The following is a 10,488-nucleotide window of genomic DNA, read 5'->3' as shown; positions in this document are numbered from 1 at the left end:
TCTTTTATCAGTTCCAGCCATCTTCTCTGACGCATGTTCAACTATTTCTGTGTGAAGAAGTATTTCAGGCTCTTATGATCCGTATAGACTTCACATTTTGCTCCATACAGATAATGCCGCCAAATTTTCAAGGCAAAAACAACTGCAGCTAATTCTAGGTCATGTGTTGGATAGTTCTTCTCGTGTGGCCTCAACTGCCTGGAGGCATAAGCAATAACTTTTCCGTTCTACATTAACACACAACCCAAACCTTTATAAGATGCATCACTGAAAATCACAAAATTTTCCGTACCTGAAGGTAGTGTCAAAATTGGTGCCATGGTCAATCTTGTTTTCAATTCATGAAAGGCTGATTCTCTTTCACTATTCCACTCAAATGGTTGCCCTTTACGTGTCAATTGGGTAAGAGGCACAGCTAACTTCGAAAAGTCCTTCATAAACCTCCTGTAGTACCCAGCCAAGCCCATGAAACTACGAACTTCTGTCACATTTGTCGGTGTAGGCCAATTCACAATTGCCTCTATTTTCTGCAGGTCCACTGAAATTCCTTCCTTGTTGATCACATGCCCTAAGAAAACAACTTCATCCAACCAAAACTCACATTTCTTTAGCTTAGCAAATAATTTCCTTTCCGAAGTATTTGTAAAACAATTCTCAAGTGATGTTCATGTTCAAGTCTATCTTTAGAGTATATCAAAATATCATCGATGAAGACTACAACAAACTCATCAAGGTAGGTTTTAAAAATTCTATTCATTAAGTCCATAAATGCTGCCGGAGCATTAGTCACTCCAAATGGCATAACGAGAAACTCAAAATGACCATACCTCGTTCTGAATGCGGTTTTCTCAACATCTTCTGCCTTAACTTTCAGCTGATGATACCCGGATCTCAAATCAATCTTAGAAAACACTTGTGATCCCTGCAACTGGTCAAATAAGTCATCAATACGGGGTAAGGGATATTTGTTCTTTATTGTTACCTTGTTCAATTCCCGGTAATCAATGCACAGGCACAAAGTACCATCCTTCTTCTTTACAAATAACACTGGTGCACCCCAAGACGAAGTGCTAGGTCGGATAAACCCTTTATCAAGAAGGTCTTGCAACTGTTCCTTTAATTCTTTCATTTCGGCAGTAGCCATTCTGTAGAGAGTTTTAGAAATAGGCTGGGTGCCTGGCATAGTCTCAATAGTAAACTCTATCTCCCTGTCTACCAATTCCCCTGGTAATTCATTCGGGAACACATCCAAAAATTCTCTAACAATAGGAATATTATTCAATTCAACATTCTCAGATTGTTCGGACAACACATAGCACAAATAACCTTGGCACCCTTTCCTGATCAGTTTACATGCTTTCATTGCAGATATCAAATAAGGTGGAGGCACTACCCCATTACCCACAAACACAATCTCTTTCTGTTCTGGTGGGTTAAATACAACCCTTTTTGTCACACAGTCTATGGTGGCACAATACTTGGTCAACCAATCCATGCCCAAAATTACATCGAAATGTCTAAAGTTCAAGGGCAACAAATCTACATATAGGGTAGCATCCTCGATATGCATGTCACAAAATCGATATATATAATCACATAACACAGATTCCCCCCATGAAGCAGACACACATAACAAATATAGCAATAACTCTAGGGGTCTATTCAGTCTAGATGCAATGTATATGTCACAAATGAGTGCGTTGATCTAGAATCAATTAATACAAAGGCATCCTGATTACATATTGAAATAGTACCTGAGACAACGGCATTGGCATTCCGTGTATCGCCCGGAACAAGTGCAAAAACTCTCCCCTGTCTCACTGTATCCCCAGTAGTAGCAGATTTCAACGTATTTTCCGGCTTCGGGATCGATGCAGTGGAACTAGCTGCTAGTTTCCCACTGTTCTGATTACATTCTCGGGCTATGTGTCCTTGCTTCCCACATTTGAAACAGGCTCTCGATGCACGGTAACAGACTCCACGGTGCCTTTTGCTACAAATGTTGCACATGGGAGCTGTGCCTCAGGAAGAACTTGAAGTAGTTGAGGAGCCCGTATTTTGCTTTTTTAGAAATTTCTTCTTCGAAAAGAAGCCTTGCCTTTTATTGCCTTTCCATTCTGTTGTTGGCTTAGCTTGTATAGCTATGTTAGCCTCTGATATGATGGCCCTGTCTAACACCCCAATGCAGGTCTCCAGCTTTAGGACATTCGCCCTCTCTAGGATGTCACTGCGGAGTCTACCTTCAAAATGTCTTGCCTTCTTGTAGTTTGTGTCAATTACATGTGGGGCAAACCTGGCTAACTCGGTGAACTTGGCCTCATACTCAGCCATTGTCATGCTATCTTGCTTGAGTTCCATGAATTCCGCTACCTTCCTATCCCGGACGCATTGTGGAAAGTACTTGCCATAGAATATTTCTAGAAACTTTACCCAGTTAACATCCTTATGATTTTCTCGCATCAACATCCACCATCTTCTTGCTTCGTCTTCTAGCATAAAAGTGGCTAGAAGCACTTTCTGAGTCTCTGAACAGGGGAACACTTCAAATAATTTCTCAATGCTGAGGACCCACGCTTCGGCTTTCAACGGATCTAATCCCCTGTGAAACTGTAGTGGTTTCATTTTCTTGAATTCCTTGGTGAGAGCTATAATCCGGTCATCATTCTGATTATCTGGCACGGGTGGTGCCGGAGGTGGAGGTGGCAGATGTGGTTACTACCACTGCTGTTGCCACTCCTGTTGCTATCTCAAAGCTTCTGCCATTTCTTGTATCAGTCTTTCCATTCTGTCCATTCTGGCAGTTGAGGGTTCTTCTATTTCATCTCCTCTTATTCTCACCATCTGATTAAACTTGCATTATATTTCATACAAAAGGTACACAAATATGCATACACTAAGAAGCACATATTCCCAGATAATTTGCAATGCAAGTAGTTCACAACTTACACATATAATTGTTCATATCAAAACGTTTAAGCATATAATCAATGCTTCCAAATTCATATTTATCACATGAATGCATCCTAGATCTTATCTAGACGCTTATTGCTCTTTTTGGACGAGTGTGTGAGTTATTAACTCGTGCTCTGATACCACTCGGTCATGACCCGAACCCGCTCCCATGGGTTAAGGACATAACCGGCTAGTAATCCTGAGATTACCTACGGCCTCAAACTAAAACAAACGTAACTCAACAGAATAAAGGGGCCAAACGGAAGCACAAATTTAAAACTATATACAGATGTACACAAAGTCCTTGCCAACAAGACAAAATATAAATACATAACAAAATGGCAAGGATGGGTCTCGTACGTGAGACACAAGGCTGACTCTCCAAAACTCATGTTGTTCCTGGCAGACTTCACTGGGGCTGGGTTTGGGCTTCCCTCGGCTCACCTACAAACACATGAATAAGCGTGAGCGATAGCCCAGTGAATAATATCGAATACATAAGTTACATAAACAATATGAAGAACAACATGCTCCGAACGGCCTTGGGCCCAATGCATATTTTTGCTTAACATATGTACACTTATACAAAATTCAGATCAAATGACTGTAGTTCCAAACATACTGGCCTTTGGCCCAATCAGATTTCCATTCATGTCAAAACGGCCTTCGGCCCATTCATTTATGTCAGAACGGCCTTCAGCCCATTCATTTTTGTCAAAACGGCCTTCGGCTCATTCATTTACGTCAAAACGGCCTTCGGCCCATACATTCGCGTCAAAACGACCTTAGGTACATTCATTTATGTCAAAACGGCCTTCAGCCCACTCATTCATGTCAAAACGACCTTCGGTCCATTCATTTCTATCAAAACGACCTTCGGTCCATTCATTTCTATCAAAATGACCTTTGGTCCATTCATTTATATCATGTCAAACTTGTGTCCACAATCCCAATTAGCAACTCATAAAGCTTATGAGGGAAATAAACAATTGGACATTGACAAGCTTTCAAATATCAATATTACTCACAGTGATCGGCTTGTGGGTTTGCCCTGGAGCTTGACCCTACACATTTCATGAACACAAAAGGGGTCACTAACAGTTTAATCCGTTCTTTGATTCACATATTCCTCTTTAGGCTTTATTCTTATCTCATTAACTCATTTACAATGCTTAACATATGCCTAAGAGTGCTTACAAGTGAAAGAGAACGGAAAACGAAATACAGAACGAGTATACAAAATTTCAGAGAACAGGGTCCCCACTCGAGCGTCAACTTCCCCGCTTGAGCAAACCCTTAAGGACTGCAAAGGTACTGGTTGCATGAAAAATACGCTCGAGCGTGGAATAGAGAGCTCGAGCGGAAGGCTTGTCTACAAAAACTCCCCGCTCGAGCGTGAGATATCTTGCTCGAGCGGACATCTAACTCTGCAAAAAGTGCTGGGAGCACGATTTTCCCGCTCGAGCGGCTCTTCCCTCGCTCGAGCGGACATAAAAAATCTGGGTTTTCGAGATTGAGTTCTTGAGCTCCAATTCGAATTTCAACCAACAAAATATGCATGTTATAGCGACCCCGGTCTTCTCCCATTTGATTATTGTATCCGGACTTAGGTTCCGTAGATTCTGTCATTGTATAGTTGTTGTTGTTGTCCCTTATTTTCTCATTTGGACCTATAGGATGTGTTGGGCAGGTTTATTTCAGGTTGGTTGGGTTTAGAAACCAAGTGTTGCTGTCCAGAATTTTGGATCTTCGCTCGAGCGAGGAGTTTGTCGCTCGAGCGAGCTGTTATTTTTGGTTCTTCGCTCGAGCCGGGGTTTGGTAGCTCGAGCGAGAGGTTGCGTCTGATTTGGACCTGTAGCTGTGCATTCTTGGCTCGAGCGAGCTTTTCTTCGCTCGAGCGAGTTAGTTCGTTCTTCGCTCGAGCGATAGTTCCTTCGCTCGAGCGTGTGTCTGGTTACAGACCTGAGGGTTTGAGTTCTTCGCTCGATCGAGTTTTCTTCCGCTCGAGCGAGCTTTTGGATTGTTGGCTCGAGCAAGGCTTCCTTGGCTCGAGCGTAGCTTCTCTGTGTCTGGTCGCTCGAGCGACCAAGTCTTCGCTTGAGCGAGCCTGTCCAGTTTATATACACAGCAGCGGGTTTTGATCAGTCTTTTTCATCTTCTTTTGATTCTAAACCCTAGGTCCGACTTCTCTCTCTCCCTACTCACCTTCTTTCTTAGATTTGATCTATTTAGAGGGTGTTTCTACCCTAGTTGCTTTATTAAAAATATAGAGGGAGTCGAGGGCTTTCATTTAATCTGAACATTTGGCGATTTGGAGCACATTGGTATTTGGGCACTCATCTCGGTCTTTACCATTTGGGTTGTTTTCTTCGAGGTAGGGATTTCCTACTCCATTTTATAGGTTTTGTTCTAAGCTTTGGTATTTTGATATGTTGGGGATACTTTGGTAAATTTTGGGAAAAACCCTAGTTGTATTATTAAATTAATTTGTATAATTAATTCATGCAATTGGGAAAAGATGGTTAAATTCATGGAATTGGGGAATTCATTGATTAAATGGCGTAATTGGATAATTTGAATCATTTGTCTATTGAATTGTTGACATAGTTATTTTCAGTTTAGAAATAACTGTTTTGGGCTATCGGTGGAGGATAGTCGTGATTGTTGTAGACATTGCATGTGGATTAGGAATAACTGAAACTAATCACATTGGTTAAGTCATTAATTTTGACTATTGCATTGATATAGAAAATACGTGTATTGATTGAGCATTGCATTTGCATACATTGTTTTGTGTGGGAGGAGATAGGGGATGTACTCCACGGTTTAGGGGAAGATAGGGGATGGACCTCTAAACCGGATTTTGTTTGGGAGGAGATAGGGGATGGACTCCATTAGCATCACTTTTATGTGTGCTTATTTATATAGAAGTGTTTTATTGATACAGCACTAAAATGTGTATCAATCTGGAAGTATGAAGTGTTTTGATTTGAGCTTGAGTCTCATTTTGTTTGTTGATATTGGAAGGATGTGAATATGATATATGTAATTCACTATTGTAAGTTTGGCCAGGTTCTGAGCCATGTTGATAAAATTGGAAAGTAAAACGTGTCTTAGACAATAGTGTCATGAGACTGTAAAATGAAGTAATTAATTATCTTGGTTAACCATCTGTTGAATGCTATTGCTTTATTCATTGCTTATATGTGGTTTAGTATATTTCTACTGGGCTGTGGCTCACCCTTTATGGGAACATCATTTTCAGGTTCAGGTGATAAGCTACCTCCAAGGACTTAGCTTGGAAGGACTTGGATTTTGAAGACTATTTTTAGTTATTTGTTTTTTTTTTATTGTTAGTACATGTAAACACTCAAGCCTAGGGCTTTATTTATATTTGAGTTAGAACTCATACTTTGTGTCCAAGTGTTGACTTGGAAAGATGTAAGCCGGTAGGGCATTTACTTTGATGTTACATGTAATGCTTTTGTTTAGTAAGACTCTGATGGATATTATAATGAATTATTAAAGTGTTTTCTTTAAATAATGCATGTCAATGATATATATAATGGGTATATTTTTGAGGGCGTTACACATGTTATGGCTCAAATCTCAAATATAGTTATGCTAACATGCCATAAACACCAAAACACATTACAATGGAGCCCAATTCACAATTAATTCACATGCATGCCCCAATCTCCCATCAACTCATTCTAATACAAACAAAATCATACATTCAAAGCTCATATCTTAATTATTCAAACATGCATGCTAATCTTGATTTCATTTCCATCTCAAACAATGCAAATGGTGTTCATTCTCATGGAATACAACAAAAACATGCTTGCATGTAAGATTTAACACCTTTATTTCCATGTTCAACTCAATACATGCGAGATTATGCATTTCCACCACAATTATATACATGCATGCCTTCATTGACCTTCAATTGAACACAAGCAACTCAATTCCCTTACATTCAAACTAATTCATGCTCTTGACCATTTATTAAACTTGAATTCACAAGATGATGACTATAAATGCATGAATCACTCACCAAGGAGCTTTAATCTTCCCAATTTAGCAATACTTGAGCTTAATCTCCAAAAGGTCCAAGTCTTGAACCACAAATGCACAATTCTCTCCTCTCTCTCTCTAACAGCCGTCCCTCTCTCAATCTCAATTGTATAACTCAGATTTTGAGTTCAATAGAGTTAAAGGAGAGTGTAGTGCTAACATACAACAAGCCCCATTAACATATTATTTTAACATAAAATAATTAGGCACTCAATTCATCAATTTAATCAGTTTAATCTGACCCGAATAAATTTTCAATTAAATTTTAACCGTAGGCTCTAAAAATTACGCTAATTACAATGGCGTAATCAATTTTGGGTTCTGTGGCCGATAAGGCCCTCAATTTTATTTCCAAAGCAGATTATTCAAACAAATATTCTTACGGTGAACAGATAAAACTTCAAAATCACATATATTCATATAATGGCACATAAAATCATGCTAAACACATAATCATACTCAAATTAAGGACCAATTAGCATACTACGAAACAAGGGTATCACAAAAAACCTGTTCAGAACTGGAACAGATCTGTTCAGAACAGAAATAGATCTATTCGGGTGAAAATTATACCTGTTCGGGTGGACTTTTTGAATCTGTATGAACTGTTTGGGTGAAAAAAAAAATCTAGATCAATTTATTTTGATTTTTTGAAACCAAAAAAATAAATTAATAAATAACTTCAAATGTTTTTAGCCCGACAAGCCCAATCAAACCTCACACCACGCACCTGTACCCAAGCCCAGCCCGTTCACCCGACCGGCGTGGCAGCGCGTGCGTGTTTTTTGTGTTGAGTCCAATGGGTCTAGCCCACTTTACCCATAACCTCACCCTTTCACAAACTCAAGTACCCTTTGGGGCCTATCCCAAGTATCCCAAGTTAGACTATATAAACCCAAACAATTCCTCAAGTCTTTCCAATGTAAGACAAGCACATTTCACAAATGTATAGGAAACCCACCTAAATCTATTTCCACGAACTTGAAAATGCGCATCGAATTCTCATTCATCCGAAAATGGTTTTGAGCAACCAAATACATGGTTTTATTCACTACGAGGCATTAAACATGAATCCAATGAAAAACATTAAAAATAATGCTTGGGTCCCACCTTAATTAATGCTCAAAGTTAGGAAGAAATAAGATTTTTTCCAAAGCCTCCAAAGCCATTTTCCAACAATTTTCCCCACCCCGCCCTGCACGGATTTTCTCTGCCCCGATTAAGAAATGGGGTGGGGACAAATTTTGCTTTCCTCACCCCGCTCCACTTGAACCCCACCCCGATTATATTTATTAAATATATTTATATGTATATATAATATATAATATATTTATTTTTTACTATAATAAAGTTAAAACACTAAAATATTATACTTAATATTAATTTGTATTCATTTATTTTCTATCTTATATAATATAATTTTCATTAAATATAAATTATTATTCATAATATACTATATTATCAATCATTTTTATTAATATTTTCATTTTTTTAACTTAAAAAATTAACCTGTCTCCTGTAACGCCCCGAAAAAATTTACAATAATTCATCCACAATATCAATAAACGATAGCAATGATAAAGTAGCTATCTTCCATTAAGTCCAGTTGAGTTTACAAAAGAGAAACATATACGGTATACATTCATAATGCTTGGCCCTGAATCTATAGCATATGTTGCAAGTTAAAGAAAAGAATGAAAGGTAAACAGATAAGAATGTCCTAAGGGCTTACATCTTTCGAAGACGATACTTGGTTACAACAAAAGTGGACTTAAGTCCAATACTGTTAAGGCCCTTGGCTTGCACAAAATAAGAACAGTAAATACACAAAGAAGCTCTTGCTCTAAGTCCTTCCAAGCTATAGCCTTGGCAGAGGCATATCATCAGCACCTGAAATGTTTTTCCTACATAGGGTGAGCCAAAGCATAGTAGAATAATCCAGCATAGTGTGTGAATTTTGACAAAGCTATAAGGTGGATGCATATGCAATACACGTGCCGAAAACATTTTTTTATCTCTTTCAAAATCATGCAATGCCAGGATAATATCATAATTCATAAAACATTCTTCTTTCAATGGAAACACAGGGTAGTGAATCATATCTCAGGAAATCTTAAAACCAATACAACCTTTCACGAAAATTTTATCCGTGGGAAACCGTAAATCAGCATCCATGTAAACGTAAGCTATACAAGCACTACTATTTCCATTTTACCGATATTTTGTCTGTGGGATCGGCACCCATGTATATGCGCGGTTTTCAGGACTTTCATCCTAGACACACAGGCCAACTTATTTGATGTAACAACAATCTCTTTTCCAGATTCATCCATTTTTTCAAGACAATATACATGTGTAATGTATAAATATAAAATAATAACCAATGCAAATGGATGAGAAAAATGGTTTCAATTTTCCTAGTTCTCATGCAATTTCTACAACACTCATAGCTATGCTCCACCGATAACCCGAAATAGATATTTCTAAACAGATAATTAATACTTCATAAAGATAAACTTTTCAAATTTCAAAAGGTGAATGATAATACATATCCAACTCTACCATCCTCATCAATACCAATCCAGTTCCATAATTTCAACATCAATTTCATTATTTATATAAAAATCAACATTTAAGGCATTTAGAATAAAACTCATTTTCTTTCCAAAATCAATTCCAAATATCAAAATCAACCATTTCCACCTAACTCAACATTATTTCCAACATCAACATCATTTTCAAGATTTTATTTGAAAAACCCCTCTTTTGATTTTCAACAAAAACCCTAGGTTTGTTCTAAAATTTTCAAAATCGCAATATTGTTTAAAAATAACAAATAGCCAAGTTAAAACTCATAAAAAGAGTGGAGATATCCCTACCTCAAGCTTAGAAAATGATTGAAGGAAGGATGGAAACTCAAAGATGCCGTAAATCAACTTTGCTCCAATTAGAATGAAGCTCTCGTCAAGCTCTACCTTTTTAACAAAGGCACACAAGTAAAAAGATCAACGGATCTAGGTGTATTCAAGGGAAATAGATGAGTTTTAGATAGAGAGTGAGAGATATTAGGGTTTTAAAATGTTTAGAGAGAGAGAAAGGTGAAAAAGTGAATCAAAAGTGGCTGTTTACGAATTGATATACACACAGTTCGCTCGGGTGCAAGAAGTGTCGCTCAAGCGTCCAAACACAATAAGTTGTTCCGCTTGAGCAGAAGAAGCTTCGCTCAAGTAGTTTTACAGACAGAAGACTGTCGCTCGAGCATAAGAAGCTTCGCTTAAGCGAAGAATACAAACTCTCAGTAGTTTTACAGACCTGCAAAAGTATTAAAGGGTTCACAAAAACTGCTCGAGCGTAAGAAGTGTCGCTCGAGCAAAGGAACAAAATTCTGGGCATCAACACTTTCAAAAAAACAAACTACCAACCTATTCCAAACGTAATCAACACGTCCCAAAAGCCAAA

The sequence above is a fragment of the Camellia sinensis genome, chromosome 6 (assembly GCF_055761805.1).
Source record: "Camellia sinensis isolate YWXY chromosome 6, ASM5576180v1, whole genome shotgun sequence".
Taxonomy (NCBI): Eukaryota; Viridiplantae; Streptophyta; class Magnoliopsida; order Ericales; family Theaceae; genus Camellia; species Camellia sinensis.
The sequence above is the reverse complement of the archived record's forward strand: the minus strand, read 5'-3'. Positions refer to the sequence as shown.